Genomic DNA, 20,183 nt, shown 5'->3' on the forward strand with positions numbered 1-20,183 from the left:
AGTTCTACTTGTTTTGTGAGGTCACCAAACACACTGGGCCAAATCAGAATGATGTTTGGTTCCTGGGGCAATGATGGGATCATAACGGGGAACCTAGGGAGACCCTTTGGGAGAGTTCCACACAAAACACCTATGGGGTCCTCTCTCTCAGGCAGGCCTTTGGGGGGAACCCATACACAGGCCAGGTAGCTGCCAACTTGGTCAGGAGGGGCCAAGTTGGCAGCTCTTGTCATCCCTTGTAAGACCACCTTAAAGGACTTTAAAGTGATATTCACTGGGGTTACCAATGTCTTAGTGGTCTATAATGCAAATCATAGACCATAGGCTATCACTCATGTCTATTAAAACGTGCACCCACCTTGAGTACTATTGAGCACCACACCACCATCTTATGTCCTAGTGATTCTCTCTGGTGGCGTGGACATCAAGCATGCATAGTTGAAGTTGCTATTTTTACTCTATTGTGTATGTACGCTATATATGGAATAGCACAAAGGATCAAGAAATGATGGCAGCATGTCCATCCCTGGGTTTAAGGGGATTCTGATTTTTATGGTGTCATTTTTATTTCTAAATGACCCTGTTTACACTGTAAATAATTCACTCTACAATATAAAATTTCATTCCTGAACCAGCAAGTGTATTTTTTAGTTGTAATATTGGTGTGTAGGTGCATCTCAGGTCATTTTGCCTGGTCATGTGCTTTCAGAAAGAGCCAGCACTTTAGGATGGAACTGCTTTCTGGCAGGCTGTTGTTTCTCCTACTCGATGTAACTGAATGTGTCTCAGTGGGACCTGGATTTTACTATTGAGTGTTGTTCTTAGATCTACCAGGCAGCTGTTATGTTGTGTTAGGGAGCTGCTATCTGGTTACCTTCCCATTGTAATGTTGTTAGGCTGCTGCGTGGGGGTTGATGTCACTCCAACTTGCAGTACAACAGTAAAGAGTGACTGAGGTTTATCAGAGCACAAGTCACATGACTTGGGGTAGCTGGGAAACTGACAACATATCTAGCCCCATGTCAGATTGCAAAATTAAATATAAAAAAATCTGTTCGCTCTTTTGAGAATTGGATTTCAGTGCAGAATTCTGCTGGAGCAGCACTATTAACTTTTTTTTAAAAAATAGTATCCCTCTAAAGTTAATGATTATATTTACTGCGGTGCACCTAAGGGATTGTCATCCCCCATTGAATATCTCTTTATTTGTCCTTTAAAGGGCACCCGTTTCTCTAAAATAGTTCCGTCCTCAAAGGAACGGGCAAATAGAGCCCATAATCTGGCTGAGGGAAACAGTATTTTGTTTTTTAAATTGCCAGTGCTAGGACACCCATACCAGGAGGGGAGCTCCCAGATCAAGCAGTGATGTTGGGGCACATACTAAGCGAGTGCCACAACCTGCTCATTATGCGAATATGTGTGAAGTCAGACTTATAATGCGCTTGCATGCTGTACAACATGGCTGCTTGCACCGGGAGGTGTCCTAGCGCTGGGGGGGCAATTAAAACAAAACAAAAAAAGCCAAGTGTTTCCCCCAGACAGAATGCAGGCTGTATCGGACCTCTCTTTTGGTTGGGGAAAGTATTTTAGGGTAACAGGTGCCCTTTAAGTGTGACGGAAGGATGCCATATTGTTAATTGTAGCTGTGGATGTTGTCTATATCCTGGAGAGGGATTGAACCTGGAATGAAGGTAACACTGTAAACCTGAAGAGAAGCAAAACACATAAAAATACTGTAACAAAATTAAGATCAATTAGAAAGTTGTGCAGAATCAGCCAGTATGCTAAGAGCTTATCTTTGCCTTTATGTTGCACTCTATACAGAACCTTGAGCCCTATTGAAACTATAGCAGAGCCGAAAAAAGTAAATATAACAATAATGACATACTTGTTCCCAGAGATTACATTGTGATGAGCTTAGTATAACGACTAGTAAGAGTCACGGTGATGATGGTGGGTGTAGTCAGGCAAAGTGAGTGGGGGAATGTTGATCGCTGATTCATATATTAAAGGGGTTGTTCACCTTTAAATTAACATTTAGTATGATGTAGAGAGGCATATTCTGAGACAATTTGTAATTGGTTTTCATTTTTGATAATTTGGCTTTTAATTCAGCAGCTCTCCAGTTTGCAGTTTCAGGAGCCTGGTTGCTGGGGTCCAACTTGCCCTAGCAACCCTGTACTGATTTGAATAAGAGACTGGGCTATGAATAGGAGAGGGGCTGAATGGAAAGATGAGTAATAAAAAGTAGCAATAACAATACATGCGAAACGTACAGAGCATTTATTTTTTAGATGGGGTCAGTGACCCCCATTTGAAACCTGGAAAGAGTCGGAAGAAGGCGGCAAATAATTCAAAAACTATAAAAAAGAGAAAACAAAGGCCATCAGAATTAGCTATTATATAACATACAGGTATGGGATCCATTATCCGGAAAACTAGAAAGCTCCGAATTACGGAATGACAGTTTCCCATAGACTCCATTTTATCCAATTTTTAAAAAATAATTTCCTTTTTCTGTGTAATACAGAATCTGTGTAACAGTAGCTTGTACTTGATCCCAAATAAAATATAATTAATCCTTATTGGAGGCAAAACCAGCCTATTGGGTTTGAATTGGGTTCCTATGTTTAAAGGATTTTCTAGTAGATGTAAGCTATTAAAGATCCAAATTCCAAAAAGATCCATTATCCGGAGGACCCCAGGTCCCCGAGCATTCTGAATAACAGGTCCCATACCTGTACTAAAGGTTAACTTAAAGGTGAACCACACCTTTAAAACCTGAAACACAAACCACAGTGGTGATTTTTATTTATATAGAGAGAGAGAGAGTATATATGTGTAATCTTTATGTTCAATACATGCACCCCTTTTTTGTTCTGCACTGCAGAATATGGTGCTTAATGGTACATAATAATTATGATGATGATAGGTGGTGGGTACTGATGGGCGAATTTGTCCCGTTTCGCTGATAAATTTGCAAATTCCCTGTGAAACGCTAAAAATTCTCGAAATTTGACACCCGCATTAAAGTCAATGGGTGTCCAAATAATTTTGACGCATGACCATTGATAAAATTTTTTTTGATGCGTCGAATTTTCACTGATGCCGAAATGTGCAAATCTGCTGCAAATTCGAACCTGCCGAATTTGTTGGCCCATCACAAGTAGTGGGCAGACAGGGACCTCAAACGAATTCTCCATCACAAAGCTGAAATGGTGCCATTGTGCCTGGGAGAGACGGCTTTTGTTGCACTGCTTAGTAGAAAGAGGCCAGTGACATCACTGAGTATAGCATTGGATTACACAGGGGTGTGGAACTCCCACTCTAGCCCAGCACCCAGTATGATGAAGCAGCCCGTCTGAGCACAGCACCCTCAGCACCCACAATGACCACGTCCTTCCTGAACCATGACAGGACTCCCCAGCAGGACTTTCCCCTGGATTCTGCCTTTGGGAATCAGTAGAAGACAACAAGCTCGCAGTAAGTACACTCATTTATGGCCGCTATTTCCAAGGCTTCCCTTTGTGCTGTAGCAGCTGTTCCTGCTAGAGAAGCCTTTATTGCTCAGTGACTGGAGGGGGGTCATGATTCAAATTTTCTATTTTGAAAACGGAAAATCTTCCCCCCCCTCCCCGTTATTCCCTGGGTAGATTCCTTGTCTTTCCATTGGCCGTCCTTCTAGCCGCAGTGTCAGTTACAATTGCCTGCAAACTTTGCTACGTGCCATGGGATCCACTGAACTGTTGCACCTGGAGCAATGAGGATATTTTGTGTCACCTGTCACATTAAAGGGCAACTGCAACCAATTTCTTTTCAATGAACAATGAAAGAATGCATAACCCTATGCAACCTTCCTATATATCAATTCCACATTTCCAGAGGTTATTCATAAAACCAGTAAAAAATTGCCAGTGAATGTATATAATGAATATCTCTACCTACTGTATATATATTCTATCTATCTATCTATCTATCTATCTATCTCTATCCATCCATCTATCAATGTCTGTCTGTCTGTCTCACTCTCTCTGTCTGTCTCACTCTCTCTGTCTGTCTCACTCTGTCTGTCTCACTCTCTCTGTCTGTCTCACTCACTCTCTCTGTCTGTCTCACTCACTCTCTCTGTCTGTCTCACTCACTCTCTCTGTCTGTCTCACTCACTCTCTCTGTCTGTCTCACTCACTCTCTCTGTCTGTCTCACTCACTCTCTCTGTCTGTCTCACTCACTCTCTCTGTCTGTCTCACTCACTCTCTCTGTCTGTCTCACTCACTCTCTCTGTCTGTCTCACTCACTCTCTCTGTCTGTCTCACTCACTCTCTCTGTCTGTCTCACTCACTCTCTCTGTCTGTCTCACTCACTCTGTCTGTCTGTCTCACTCACTCTCTCTGTCTCACTCCTCTCTCTCTCTGTCTGTCTCATCCACTCTCTCTGTCTGTCTCACTCACTCTCTCTGTCTGTCTCACTCACTCTCTCTGTCTGTCTCACTCACTCTCTCTGTCTGTCTCACTCACTCTCTCTGTCTGTCTCACTCACTCTCTCTGTCTCACTCACTCACTCTCTCTGTCTGTCTCACTCACTCTCTCTGTCTCACTCACTCACTCTCTCTGTCTGTCTCACTCACTCTCTCTGTCTCACTCACTCACTCTCTCTGTCTGTCTCACTCACTCTCTCTGTCTGTCTCACTCACTCTCTCTGTCTGTCTCACTCTCTGTCTGTCTCTCTATCAATCCTCTCTCTCACTCTCTCTGTCTGTCTCTCACTCTCTCTGTCTGTCTCTCTATCAATCCTCTGTCAATCTATCTATCTATCCATCCATCCGTCCATCTTTTAATATCTATCTTACATCTGTCAATCTATGTTTCTATATCTGTCTATCTATGTTTCTATCTATCTATCTATCTTCAATTATCTATCTAAAAAAGCAGATGTTAAGATAGGCGATACAGGTGACATATATTGTATAACCATTGTAGTATCTTTCCCTGTAGAATGGGGCACATTTTCAGGACTCATTTGCCACTACCTGCAGCCCTAATTGGCATAAAAATAGATTTTATTACTAATTAAAACAAGGGGGACTCCTATCCCTGGGATATGTTCAGCTTTATAGAGTTGTAGCTCAGTAAATGCAGCTGCATGTTGCCATGTTTAATCACTAGTCGCTCACTAGAGGGCAGCAGTAAATGAAAGGCTACAGGTTTGATTTTTATCCATATTATCCAGCCAACCAGTATGGAAACTCCCACACATGAATGAATACAAATATGCAGACCCATCGGACTCGCCATGGCAATATGTTACAGAACACTTGAACCATAAAGCAAGTGTAAACGATAATCTCTTTTTAAGGAACAAAAGGGATAAAAAAATAAAAAAAAACCCCTTGTTCTATCACAGGAAGTGCATTCTACAGATCAAGGGTTTTATGTTGCAAATGAATGATAATAAGCCACATCTAGGAAAAGGCTCACATTGTGCTTCTCAGTAGTTGGCCCTGGTCACATGCCGACCCGACAAGCTTTCAAGAAACAGAAAGCCGGATTATCCAGGCAGGCAGAAAAACGTGGAGCAAAAAATGGATGAATATTTAGGGCTCTGCATGGGGTATTCTGACAAGGCTAAAAATCAGTTACCCAGTCGTTTCCCATTGAACTTTAATACGACAAAATGAAGCTTTTGTATAGTCATTATACTTGTGTTGTTGTTGTAGAAAGCCTGTAATCCCTTGGGGTGCCAGGGAGCAGAAGCCATTCGAGACCTCATTAAATTATATAGGTTATATTCTCTGGTTTGGTTCTGAGTTCAGGATAATTGCAGAGGATTCAAGATAAGAAAAAAACAGGCAGAACCCTTTTATTTGAGTTCCAGTTTAGTGAATTGACATCACAATATAATGTTCTTGCCCTTTGCTCCATTTTATCAATAACTCCCTAAACTGCTGAGCAATTGAGATGTTGCAGCGCGGTATGTACAGAGGAAGCAGACCCTGCGGCTGCAGGGGGGCCCAGGAGGTATAGGGGCCCGCAAAGCCCTAATTACATTTTAATATGTATTGGTAAAACAGGACAAGCTCTGCATATTTGGGGTGCCCTAAAATTAATTTGCTGTGGGGCCCAATAACATATAGTTATGCCACTGGATGGTTGTGTTCAGCAGGACTTGTGAGACTTGGGGAATAGTAGCAGGGGGGCTCAGCCGGAAGACCAGTTAGGGTGAGATTTGGGGAGAATTCCTACTTGCACTCCTAGATACACCAGAAGGCCCAGCTTGGAGGTCAACTAATGTGAAATTTACGGTGAAACCGTATATGTGGCCTAGATATTTTCATCGGTGACCTTGTTATTTGTTAAGTTTGGAATTGACCAAAGGTTGGCCTTGCTAGTGGGGAATTGAACTTAAAAAAAAGTCTAAAAACAATTGACCTAAGGTCTGCAGGCTTGGGTAGCTTGACTTGGCTTCCCCCTGGCCCAATAATAATGGAGGACTCCCTATTTTTGGCCCCTGTAATTCGGTGCAATAATGATCATATGCTCTAGAATGCCCATCCAATCCATTGTTTTTCATGACATGTCATGAAGAATAAGGACATTCATGTTGGTCTACTTATTCTCATACAGCTATACAGTGGCTGTAGGACTATGGGGTTATATAGTCACGTAAGCCAAGTTTTTCCTGTTTCAGGCTGATCCTCCAGTTAGATGATTGCTTTTATTTTCCTGACTACAGAGTAACAACAAACGGTAATTAACAGATAGTTGCTACTGATAATGAGTTCTGCTATCTTCCTGATTTCTCCCTTAGTTGGTTTTCATTCTAAGTGTTATTTTTTTAATTGTTAAAAGTTCCTTGAACTACTTCATGGTAGAACATTGTATTTTGTGGTTGGCAATGTTGGTAGATTGCTGGTGTTTAAGTGATGGGCTGGGGGTGGAATGATGAACACCCAACTAAACTTAGGGGTGTTGAACCTGCAGTTTCATCCTTAACAGCTTCTGGACATTTTTGGTTTCCTCTTTTGAAATTTGAGGCCCAAGCCTAGTCCTCTTTTTTTCCATTACCTCAACCCAGCCCTTGCAGAATCTGGCCCACCATAATGCATTAAAAACATTTCTATTGAATTTATATTATACTAATCCTCTTACCTCCTTCTTTGATTGCAGCTATCACTCTGGGTGTAGGGCAGAACCAAGATCCAAAAGGCTGGAGCACCATGGTAACACTATCTACGGCCTGGAGCTTGCACCGCCTCCAAACCCAGTGTGACAGCTGCATCAGCGGACGTCTTGGTGGGAGACGCAGTTCATGAGTAGAGTCTAGGTTGAGAGTCTCTTAGTCCTTGAATTTTTAGACCATGTTCGTTCTAATGCCGCCTACAAGGCACATTTACAATGCTTTTGTACTGTAGCTTTAGGTTTGGGTTTGTGTTTCCTAATGGCCAAATGTAAGGCTTTTTTTTAAGGTCAAGAAGGGCCTTTTTTTAAGGTCAAGATTCCCCAAAAAAACATCCTCTGTCATAATCAGAAATTTTGATCCAGTGACCGATGCACTCGTGTTTGTTTTTTAGGCCTTACAGAGATGACATAACTTGAGATATTGGTTGGGGACATGAGCAAAGAGGAGAAGTAATGTCTGTTCCAGCTTGAGTTGTCTTCAGAGATTTTGTAGCATCTCTTGAGTTATAAGAATTGGTTGGGGGAATGTGGTAGCATAATGTCTCTCTCACAGAAGTGTTTCACCTTGAGCTGCTACAGAAAAGTTCTAGCTTGAGTTATCTGCAAAGATGTTGTATCATGAGTTCTCTGTGAAGATGTAGCTTGAGTTCTCTGTTGTGGAGATGTTGTAGCTTCAGGTGAATGTTGCAGCCATCTTTTGGGGAGATGTTGTTGCCTGAGCAATCAGTAGTAGAACGAGGTTGTGGAAATGTTCCATTTGAGCTGTAAGAGATGTTGTAGCTTGTGGTGATATAGCATGAGGTGTCTAATGTTTATATGTTGTAGTATTAGCTGTCTATTGGGGAGATGTTGTAGCATGAGGTGTCTATTGTGGAGATTTAGCATGTGTCTATTGTGGAGATGTAGCATGAGGTGTCTATTGTGGAGATGTTGTAGCATGTCTCTGTTGTGGAGATGTTGTAGCATGTGTCTATTGTGGAGATGTTGTAGCATGAGGTGTCTAATGTGGAGATGTTGTAGCATGAGGTGTCACAGAAATGATCATTTTAGCTGTTACAAAGGTATTCTAGCATGAGTGGAGATGTTGTAAGTTCAAGTGTCTCTTCTAGCAATGTCCCAGTTTGAGCTTGTGTGAAGATGTTGTAGCACAAGGTTTTGGTTGCTGGAATGTTGTGGTTTGATGTGTTACAGATATGCTGTAGCAAGAGGTGTCTGGTAAAGGATTCAGCAGTGAAAGCAAAAGGAGTATTGTTCAATGCCTGGTCTTTCATGCAGGGTTATGAGTTACACAATACATGCCTCTATTACTGGGAATTCTATTTATCTTTAGCTTTATTCAGCTCTGAGGAATATTCTGTGCTTTGAAGTTTACTGATAGTAATAGCAACGCTCTTTATTCTCATGTTCTTTGGATAAAATGAATTATATGTAATTAAGGGAAGCAGTCATCCAGCAACCCCTTCCCTGCATGGACATTCCCCCTTCTCTTATACCATTCCGCTGGTTTACATTAAACCCACAGTAACAGGCCAGATTTTGCCCTTTGGGATTTTGGAGAAACAGCTCTTGCATGCGCAGCTAAGAACAGTTTGTTGCAAAATGATTACTGGCTCAGAAGAAGAGATTAACTGTAGCCACGGCCCCAAGGATTCATTATTGCAGGGCACACTGGCAGGGAAAGGGTTGGGAGGGCATAGTCCTGATTAAAGGAGAACAAAAGCCTAACTAAAGAAGTAGCTAGAAATGTTGTACATTGTTTGTACTTCTGTACCAGCCCAAGGCAACCACAGCCCTTTAGCAGTAAAGATCTGTGTCTCCAAAGATGCCCCAGTAGCTCCCCATCTTCTTTTCTGCTGATTCACATGCTCTGTGCTGCTGTCACTTACTGAGCTTAGGGAGCCACTCACAATATACAGTACACATAGAATAGAAATGTCACAATATAAGGCTGATTAGTAATTAATACACATAATTACTACATGGCAGCACAGAAACCAGTGCAATTGGCATCAGAATTGAATAATCAGCAAACCTGTAGCATCAGCTTATATTACAGCCAGGGAAGCTCATTTTCTGCTGGATAATTAGTGACGAGCCCTAAGCTTAGCTTCTCAACAGCCAATCAGAGCCCACTGAGCATGTGAGTGTTACAGACACTTTCCAAGATGGTGACCCCCTGTGACAAGTTTGAAATCCTGGCTCATTGCTGCTATTGACAAGCTGAAACTTTAACCTTGTACAATAAGTTCATTATATAAAATATGCCATTTTTAGCCACATTCCTTTTTTAGGGTTTAGTTCCCCTTTAATTGCGTTGTGTTTGCGGGATTTTCAGGACCCCTTGACTTGTGTCTGTCTGTCTGTTGCACTGATTACAAGTGATGGGCGAATACATTTACCTGGCGCGTATTCACAACAAATTTCCGAGTTTCGCCGCCGGCGAATAAATTCGTGAAACTCATGCGTAAATTTGATGGCATCAAAAATATTTGTACGCGCGTCAAAAAAGTCCCTCACGTTAACACTATTCGTACGCCCATTGACTATAGCGCCGGCTCAAAAATGACGCGGGCGTCAATTTTCGAGTTTTGTGAACGGGAGAAATTCGTCCATCACTTCTGATTACTGCCAAATGTTCGGGCCCCCGGGCCTGACACATGAGGGGCACGCACCTGCTCCAGGCCCCCCTCGGCAGCCACCTGCACCCTGTCCGACCAGCTCGTACCTGCACTTTTCTTCTATTGGTCAGGGAGTACAGCCCTGATGAACAAAAATGAAAGTGGGGCAGTCCTTACTGGAAACATGGGGGTTAGTTTGGATGAGGGGAATGTATTGGAATAACAGATTGTAGATGGGTATAATGGAATGATGGTCTAAACCCATGAGCAACATTCAGAAGTAAAAGGAGTTGGGGAGCAACACTAGCATGAGATATTTTCTTGGGGTGCCATATAAGGGCTGTGATTGGCTATTTGGTAGCCCCTATGTGGATTGTCATCTACATTGAGGCCCTGGTTTTTATACAACCAAAACTTGCCTCCAAGCCTGAAATTCAAAAATAAGCTCCTGCTTTGAGGCCACTGGGAGTAACATCCAAGGGGTTGGAGAGCAACATGTTACTCATGAGCTACTGGTTGGGGATCACTGCTCTAAATGAATGTGACTGACGATGGCACTTGCTTATCTGTAAAAAATGTTTTGGATGGCCAGCATGGATTCCCAGGCATGATAAGGTCCAAAACAGTTTGGGTCTGTGTGAGCCACAGTTACTTTTTAAAAAGTGTGTTGGAGACCCTAAATCAGAATTAGAGCCGGCACGCTAACATAATTAGAAATTATTGATTTCCACTCTCTCTCCCAGTGCAAGCAAGGATCAACTCAACACTGATGTCTATGGAGAAGCTTTACTCTGGCTATTGGGTTCTGCAGGTTGGTTCTTTTTGAATTCAGAGCTCTGGCTGCTGTGAGCCTGACCTACAGGCCTCATGGGAATCAAGCTGCTAATTAGTGTCATATTGTAGAATAGGGATATCCAGGTATCAGCTGGTCAAAAACAACTCCCATGACCCTTCGCCAGCTAAATTTAGCTTCATTATAAAGGCAGCCCTGCCCCTCCCCCTTCCTGATTAAATACTTGGGGCGTTTAAACCTATATTTAGCCATCAATAGAATTAACATTTGGGGGTGGCCGTGAAAGGGTTAAAGAAGGTTGCTGGCAGCAGATGGCCAGTAAAGCATTCGGGGTGGTTGCCGTTAATCACATTAGCAAATTGCAGATGTTTCATTCACAAAGGCCGTTATTGTTGTGCACAAAGCGGAATATGGACCCAAAATGTTCCAACTGTTACAGTTAATATTGTCGTGCTGTAAATAACTCTAATTAGTATCTTGTGTTTTCCTGTAACCTCGATTTGGGGAAGCTGGACTGAACAAAAGGGGGAAGGATTGTGTGCGAACAATTTGGTTGGTTTTTCATTTGTTTGTTTCAAAGGGGGAACTAAACCTTAATATTTTTTCTGATACTTCCTTAGGGAATGTCTCAATTGCCAATAAAAATAGCACTTTGTTTTGTAATGATGAACGGAAAGTCTCTGCCCTTTTATATTTCTAACTTGCCAATTTGAGTCCGTAGGGGGCCCAGCCTGAAGGTCAGTTAGGGGGAGATTTGGGGTAAATGCTTATTTGTACCCCTGGAACTATAGCAGGGTGACTGTTACCCCAATGTTTTTATATATCTGTAACCTTGTTATGAGCTAAGGGGGCCCAGTCTGAAGGTCAGTTAGGGGGAGATTTGGGGTGAGTGCTTATTTGTGCCCTTGGCACCCCTGGAACTATAGTAGGATGACTGTTACCCCAAAGTTTCTATATATCTGTAACCTTGTTACAGATATATATTTGGGGTAAATGTTTATTGTCCCAGCATGCTTAGCATGGCCAGAGATGGCTCATTTCTATCTCCTCTGTATAAATCACACATGGATGTTATTCCACTTTTGCTCTCTGGTTTACGATCACAAGCAGAATAAAAAAAAAGATAAGACGGAAAGAAAAATAATCTTTGCAGACGCAAAGCATCGCCACGAATCACCGCGAGGAAAGGCGATTACCGCTCATGTGGATGCCAGCTGAAACACTGCAATTGAATTTATTTACATGGATGACTGTGTAATAAGCTTTTTTTTCTTTCAATGCATTGTCCTACTAATTCCCCCCTCTCACATTATTTTATAATGATAAAATAACATTGAAAACCCTTTAGGCAGATGCCTTCTATACATGGGGTGACTCCAGCGACGTCATTTGATTTACTGCGGGCGATGAGTTCCAGCTCACAATTGGAACAGATAAACCATCGGCAGCTGTTTGCTGCTCCTTTCTTTTTTTTTTATTTTAACTGTGTGTTGTTCTGACTCCATAAAACTCCCAGCATGCCATGCTTTGAAAGCAGCTGGAGCCAGCAGGCACCCACATGGCTCCATTTTCAATCACCCAGACCCCTAAAAGCTTCTGTAAACGGACACTGTATAAAATATACAGCATATAAAAGGCATAAACAAATACTGGCTGACATTAATGAAGGCTAAGCCTCCTTAAACCAACGCCAATAGATTGCTTGTAATACACAGTTTGCAAAAATTTTTTTATTTGGTTTAAGTTCCCCTTGAATTCTTAAACCACAGGATATTCCTTCTGGGAAAGCTGCAACGAGACCCTTTTAGGCAGAAGGGCTTCCTGGGGTAGTTTCATTAATTCATGACCCAAGGAGATGAGACCATTCAATAAAATCTGAATTAAGTGGCCAAACCCTGGCTAAACAAACACAGACTAACTGCCCGGGGAACACAATTAATGTAGTTCAGTAAAAAAAAAAAAAATAAAAAAAAAAATCCCAGCCCCATTTCTTCATTTCTCATGTTTATTTTTAATTACCTTTTTTGATCAATACTCTTTTCCAATCCATTGTTACAACATCATTTGTGACCATAAGTAAGGAAAGTAGGAATAAAGTACCCCCTCTTGTAAAATATAAGGATATTATAAGTTACCGAGGAGTTTCATGACCATAGTTTCATGACCATATAAAAACACGAGGTCGAAGGAACTCCGAGGTTACTTCTAATATCCTCATATTTCACAACTGGGATTACTTTATTTATTGTAATACACAAGTTTCAGTGAGTCATGTGACAGAAATGACATCAGAACTCACCGTTTATAACTGATGACATCAGAACTCACCGTTTATAAGGATATAATTTACAAGATATTCATGGCTTTTGTGTGTATATATATATATATATATATATATAGAAATACTTGCCGTCACTGCACTCACCACTCATTAGCGTCAAGGCTGGGTGCTAACCAAAAATTTATAAAGTCCAGTAGACGAAAGCACTCACAGCTTCATTATAAAGATAAAGTTTAAAAGGTTTCTTTATTGAACCCACATCAGATCAAATCTGATGTGGGTTCAATAAAGAAACCTTTTAAACTTTATCTTTATAATGAAGCTGTGAGTGCTTTCGTCTACTGGACTATATATATATATATATATATATATATATATATATATATATATATATATATATATATATATATATATATATATATATATATATATATATATATATATATATATATATATATATATATATATATACACTCAAAGGAAGACCAGCAACACCAGGATTTCAGTGTAACAAAGCAAAGTGTATTCATGGATTCAGGATATATATATATATATATATATATTAGAAAAGAAGATATTGCCGCACAACCCTCTTGGTTTGTGGGTGCAAGTAGTCAAAAAGGCACTGCCAAAGTAGCCAATATCATGGAAATTTGGAGTGCTGTGTCAGTTTTTATATTTTTTTTATATATATATATATATATATATATATATATATATATATAATATATATATACACACACACTGTATATATTGTTTATCCTTGCCGCAGACTGTGCTTCCTGCTTCACATGACCCAGAAATTGGTAGAATAGTAGGACAGAATTCCTTCTCATGAGCGATGAGGTCACAATCACCTTCAGGAATGAGGGAACATCAAGTCAGCTCATTGTAACGTCACTCGCGAGTCCCTGAAGAGGAAGCTATTTCTGCCCCGAGATTCTCATGTGACCAAAAAGGTGAAATAGTTCTGACTGCTGTAGCAATGATAGCACGGACGTAACCATTAATATAAAAGACAAATGATACAATGGGGGCTCTTGTCTGGTGTTCTGTGTTGAATTATGTTTGGAATTATGAGACATTAAATGAGTGTGGCCATTAGGAGGATGTAGCTGGCTAGTCCCCACCAGTGGCTATGGCTGAGGTAATGAGGGTGACTTAGTAGCTGAGTCTCAGATCTGGGCCAGGGGGGTTTGCTGCCAAAGGCACCACCATGCCACAATTTCCTCTCACCCCCTTTTCCCAGGCCATGGGCTCCCAATTTCTCTATAGTAAATGATAAGGATATTAGCAGTGACCATATAAAGGCACAAGGCTGCAGGCTGAGTTATACAGGGAACTCTGAGTATCACTCATGTATTATAAGGCATAATGTACCCCCTACTGTAAATGATAAGGATATTAGAAGTCACTGAGGGGTTGTTCTGTGACCATATAAAGGCACAAGGCTGCAGGCTGAGTTATACAGGGAACTCTGAGTATCACTCATGTATTATAAGGGATAATGTACCCCCTACTGTAAATAAGATTCGCCAAAATATTTATATGCGCTACTTGAAACATTTATTAAGGTTTTCAGTACAGCAGCTGTGTTCGGCTGTATTGCGATTGGCTGCTCCGGACTGGAAATCCTCTTGGCCAATCATTTTCATCAGCTTGTGAGTATCAGGCAAACAGAAACCACAACCCTCAGAATGTAGAGTCTGAACAATCTAAGTGAAGTCTGGTCATTCACATGTCCAGCCTTATATCCAAGTCAAGGTTGGTCCAAACAGTTGGACAGCCACGGCCCCTAGTCAATAAATATTAATTAATGCCAACCCCTTTTAGTTGCAGGAAGGCAGGTTTAAAGATACACTGTAACTGCTACAGTTGTTCTCACGAGGATCTAAATCCAGACCTCCCACTGCTGTGTGTTAAAGGAGAAGGAAAGCTACGGAGGCAGTTTATTGCCAATAGATTAGCCACAATAGTTTAAGCAAGAATGCTATATTTATTCTGTAGCATGTTTAACCATACCTGAGTAAACGGCTCTAGAAGCTCTCTGTTTGTTTAGGATAGCAGCTGCCATATTAGCTTGATGTGACATCACTTCCTGCCTGAGTCTCTCCCTGCTCACTCATAGCTCTGGGCTCAGATTACAGCAGGGAGGGGAGGAGGGGAGAGAGGAGCAAACTGAGCATGCTCAAGCCCTAGCCCTGGAGGTTTAAGCTGAAAACAGGAAGTCTGATACAGAAGCCCATGAGTACACAATAGAAGGAAGAAGCTTACTTAGTTTGAACCTTTCCTTCTCCTTTAATAAGATCAGTAATTTTGCTCCCAATGACCTGGGCCAATGCCCTATTCCCTGCACGCTGGGATTTCCGTATCAAGTTGCTGCGGGCAAGAGTTCTATAAATTCTGTAATTACTCATTTTCACTGTAATTACGTTACTCCTCCATTGGTTTCCCTGCTCAGCTTTGCCCAAACTGTACGAGCGGCAGAATTGGACTTTCCGGAGCTTTCACGAGCTTCCAGCACTTTCCGAAAGGAGAGGAAAGATAAGAAAGCAGCGTATTTTGGTCCTTGGGTATCACATAATAACAGATTTCTTTGAAGGGATTGGAAGCTTGTAATTAGAGCTGAGAGCTGAGCCAAAGGATTTGCATTTCAAACTCTGAATTTGCATTCGGCTCACAAATTGGTGCACAAGCAGAAGCTGCAGTAATGTTGGTAGAATAATACTTCTCCTTCTTCTAATACGTCTCCTTTTGTCTCCAGCACTGTCTCTACTACTTCAAGCACAGGCCTCTGTATATTCCAACTACAAACAGCGCATTGTGTGTGCAAAATGTTTGGCCTTTTGTATATACCAGGAATTTGCCACATTGTTTCCATAGACTGTACAGTATGAGACTATCCCAGAGACTTTTATCCGACTATTACTATAGGCACCATCTCTCCCTTCTATACCTGCTATCCCACAGTCACACTCCCTTCCCAGAGACTATTATCCACTGTTACTATAGACACCATCTCTCCCTACTATACCTGCTATCCCACAGTCACACTCCCTTCCCAGAGACTATTATCCACTGTTACTATAGGCACCATCTCTCCCTACTATACCTGCTATCCCACAGTCACACTCCCTTCCCAGAGACTATTATCCACTGTTACTATAGGCACCATCTCTCCCTACTATACCTGCTATCCCACAGTCACACTCCCTTCCCAGAGACTATTATCCACTGTTACTATAGGCACCATCTCTCCCTACTATACCTGCTATCCCACAGTCACACTCCCTTCCCAGAGACTATTATCCACTGTTACTATAGGCACCATCTCTCCCTACTATACCTGCTATCCCACAGTCACACTCCCTTCCCAGAGACTATTATCCACTGTTACTATAGGCACCATCTCTCCCTACTATACCTGCTATCCCACAGTCACACTCCCTTCCCAGAGACTATTATCCACTGTTACTATAGGCACCATCTCTCCCTACTATACCTGCTATCCCACAGTCACTCTCCCTTCCCAGAGACTATTATCCACTGTTACTATTAGACACCATCTCTCCCTACTATACCTTGCTATCCCACAGTCACACTCCCTTCCCAGAGACTATTATCCACTGTTACTATAGGCACCCATCTCTCCCTACTATACCTGCTATCCCACAGTCATACTCCCTTCCCAGAGGACTATTATCCACTGTTACTATAGGCCCCATCTCTCCCTACTATACCTGCTATCCCACAGTCACACTCCCTTCCCAGAGACTAATATCCACTGTTACTATAGGGCACCATCTCTCCCTACTATACCTGCTATCCCACAGTCACACTCCCTTCCCAGAGGACTATTATCCACTGTTACTATAGGCACCATATCTTACTACTATACCTGCTATCCCACAGTCACACTCCCTTCCCAGAGACTATTATCCACTGTTACTATAGGCACCATCTCTCCCTACTATACCTGCTATCCCACAGTCACACTCCCTTCCCAGAGACTATTATCCACTGTTACTATAGGCACCATATCTTACTACTATACCTGCTATCCCACAGTCACACTCCCTTCCCAGAGACTATTATCCACTGTTACTATAGGCACCATCTCTCCCTACTATACCTGCTATCCCACAGTCACACTCCCTTCCCAGAGACTATTATCCACTGTTACTATAGACACCATCTCTCCCTACTATACCTGCTATCCCACAGTCACACTCCCTTCCCAGAGACTATTATCCACTGTTACTATAGACACCATCTCTCCCTACTATACCTGCTATCCCACAGTCACACTCCCTTCCCAGAGACTATTATCCCACTGTTACTATAGGCACCATCTCTCCCTACTATACCTGCTATCCCACAGTCACACTCCCTTCCCAGAGACTATTATCCCACTGTTACTATAGACACCATCTCTCCCTACTATACCTGCTATCCCACAGTCACACTCCCTTCCCAGAGACTATTATCCACTGTTACTATAGACACCATCAATCCCTACTATACCTGCTATCCCACAGTCACACTCCCTTCAGAATTCAGTATGAGAGTTTATTTTATGCTCCATGAATGCAGACTCTTGCACTGATGCAGTATTATATAAAAAACAAATCCTTCCCCCCATTACATTCAAGTAAATGAGATTTAGCAGAGCCACATAATATGAATACTTGTATTGTGAGGTCACAGCTGGGTTAATGTACATATTGTCTGTATGGATATTCTAATTATAGAACATGTGAAATGAAGCACTAAAACAATCCAGAGACCGTTCTTCTGCTACTGGAACTATATGCAAATACCCAGAGATTTACTGATAAAATATCGACTGGGCTGATTTTCCTGTAAGAATTTGTTGTGCAAGTTTATCATCATAGTGAACAGCAGCTCTCTGTCAGTTTCAGCCTTGCACTCTAATCTCCGCAGTGTCCTGATGTAGAGAGTGATATTCCGAGACAATTTGCAGTTGGTTTTCATTTTTTATTATTTGTGTTTTTTGAGTTATTTAGCTTTTTATTCAGCAGCTCTCCAGTTTGTAATTTCAGCCATCTGGTTGCTAGGGTACAGATTATCCTAGCAACCATGCACTGATTTGAATAAGAGACTGGAATATCAATAGAAGAGGCCTGAATAGAAAGATGAGGAATGAAAAGTAGCAATAACAATACATTTGTAGCTTTACAGAGCATTTGTTTTTAGAGGGGGGTCAGTGACCCCGATTTGGAATCTGGAAAGAGTCCGAAGTGAAATGCAATTAAAAGGCAAATAATAAAAAAACTATAAAAAAAAATAAAATAATGGAATTACTTAGAATTAGCCATTCTATAACATACTAAAAGTTAACTTTAAGGTTGGGCTATAGGGTCTGCTTTTAATCATTTAAACCTAGATTGTTCAAGGGTTATAGTTTAGCTGTTAGTTGTACAGGGGAATACCTCTGCTGATCTGTTATCCGGAAACCTGTCACCCAGAAAGCTCCAAATTATCTTCCATACACTCCGTTTTATCTAAATAGTCGGGATTTACTAAACTGATTTCCTTTTTCTCTGTAATAATAAAACAGTACCTTGTACAGGTATGGGATCTGTTATCCGGAAACCCATTATCCAGAAATCTCCGAATTATGGAAACCTGTTATCCAGAAAGCTCCGAATTACAGAATGGCCATCTTCCATGGACTCCGTTTTATCTAAATGGTCTGAATTTTTTTAAAAGTGATTTCCTTTTTCTCTATAATAATAAAACAGTACCTTGTACAGGTATAGGATCTGTTATCTGGAAACCCATTATCCAGAAAACTCCGAATTATGGAATGGCTGTCTCTCATAGATTCCATTATAAAAACATAATCCAACTTTTTCAAAATGATTTCCTTTTTCTGTGTAATAAAACATTCGCTTGTGCTTGATCCCAACTAAGATATAATTAATCCTTATTGGAGGCAAAAACTGCCTATTGGGTTTATTTCATGTTTATATGATTTTCTAGTAGACTTAAGGTATGAAGATCCAAATTATGGAAAGATCTGTTATCTAGAAAACCCCAGGTCTCGAGCATTCTGGATAACAGGTCCCATACCTTTATAACTGGTTATTTCTGGAGCTTTTCCGAAACACAAGAAGGGTTTGGATTCCGTACGGTATTCAGCCGAATCTGTACCCCTGGATTGCGGGATTCAGCCGAAAGCTGAAATCCGGGTTTGGTACATCTCTATAAGAAATTCTATAGAACCCACTTTGCCAAATATCGGGGGGCTGCAGTGCAGGAATAAAACATTATTGTTACATAAATATAATAAATATAATAAAACAGTTATTACAGTGTAGTTACAGGGAGGTCTGTGCAAGGCACACTCAGGGGTACTGACACCAGATATAAATAATCCCCGGGGCCCTGGAGGAACTGAACTGCAGTCTTGGAAAATAAGGCGGAGAATATTCTATTGAAAAAGATAAAACCCCCTCAAGCTTTTCCCTTTGCCGAGTGACACGTCGGAATGTTAATTCTGTTCTATTGATTCCTCTCCAGAGCCGGGTCCTGCTGAATCTGGGGGTTCTGAAGCGTTCAGCTGTGCAAACAGATGCTGAAGAAAATGAATAGGCCTGTCTATGGCAGAAACACAAGAGCCAGTAAAGTGACTGTATTACAAATAAACTCGTCGCCCATGCGTGTCCCATGAAATATGAACCTTCTAAGCTCCAGTGTCTCCATGTTTAGATTTCTCTTAACCCTTTCAAGAGTCACTCATCCTCATATTGGCTGCCTCTTCAATACTAATTACATACTGAAGTGATGCTTTGTACAAGGAAAATGCTGCCATAGTTTTATGGGCTCTCTCTGTACAGACTATGAGCAAACTTAGGGACTGCTCCTGCTGAATTGTGCTTAGTACAGGGGAATACCTATGCTGCCATAGTTTTATGGGATCTCTCTGTACAGACTATGAGCAAACTTAGGGGACTGTTCCTGCTGAATTGTGCTTAGTACAGGGGAATACCTATGCTGCCATATTTTTATGGGATCTCTCTGTACAGACTATGAGCAAACTTAGGGACTGTTCCTGCTGAATTGTGCTTAGTACAGGGGAATACCTATGCTGCCATAGTTTTATGGTATCTCTCTGTACAGACTATGAGCAAACTTAGGGACTGTTCCTGCTGAATTGTGCTTAGTACAGGGAATACCTATGCTGCCATAGTTTTATGGTATCTCTCTGTACAGACTATAAACAAACTTAGGTGCCTGTTCCTGCTGAATTGTGTTTAGTACAGGGGAATACCTATGCTTCCATAGTTTT

The 20,183-nt window shown here is 41.4% G+C and overlaps 1 protein-coding gene across 5 annotated transcripts in view; it reads left to right on the forward strand.

The window, feature by feature from the left end:
* pkig.S (protein kinase (cAMP-dependent, catalytic) inhibitor gamma S homeolog) overlaps positions 1-20,183 on the forward strand; it is a 51,135-nt gene that overhangs the window by 21,008 nt on the left and 9,944 nt on the right. Inside the window, exon 1 of one of the 5 annotated variants that reach the window (XM_018238144.2) lies at positions 3,282-3,483. The exons of 3 other annotated variants lie outside the window; for them this stretch is intronic. The gene's annotated coding sequence lies outside the window, so the exon portion shown is untranslated. Of the gene's footprint in view, positions 1-3,281; positions 3,484-20,183 lie in introns of those variants that run through there. One more of the 5 variants, XM_041578845.1, reaches the window with a different exon arrangement.

Source organism: Xenopus laevis, chromosome 9_10S (assembly GCF_017654675.1).
Source record: "Xenopus laevis strain J_2021 chromosome 9_10S, Xenopus_laevis_v10.1, whole genome shotgun sequence".
NCBI lineage: Eukaryota > Metazoa > Chordata > Amphibia > Anura > Pipidae > Xenopus > Xenopus laevis.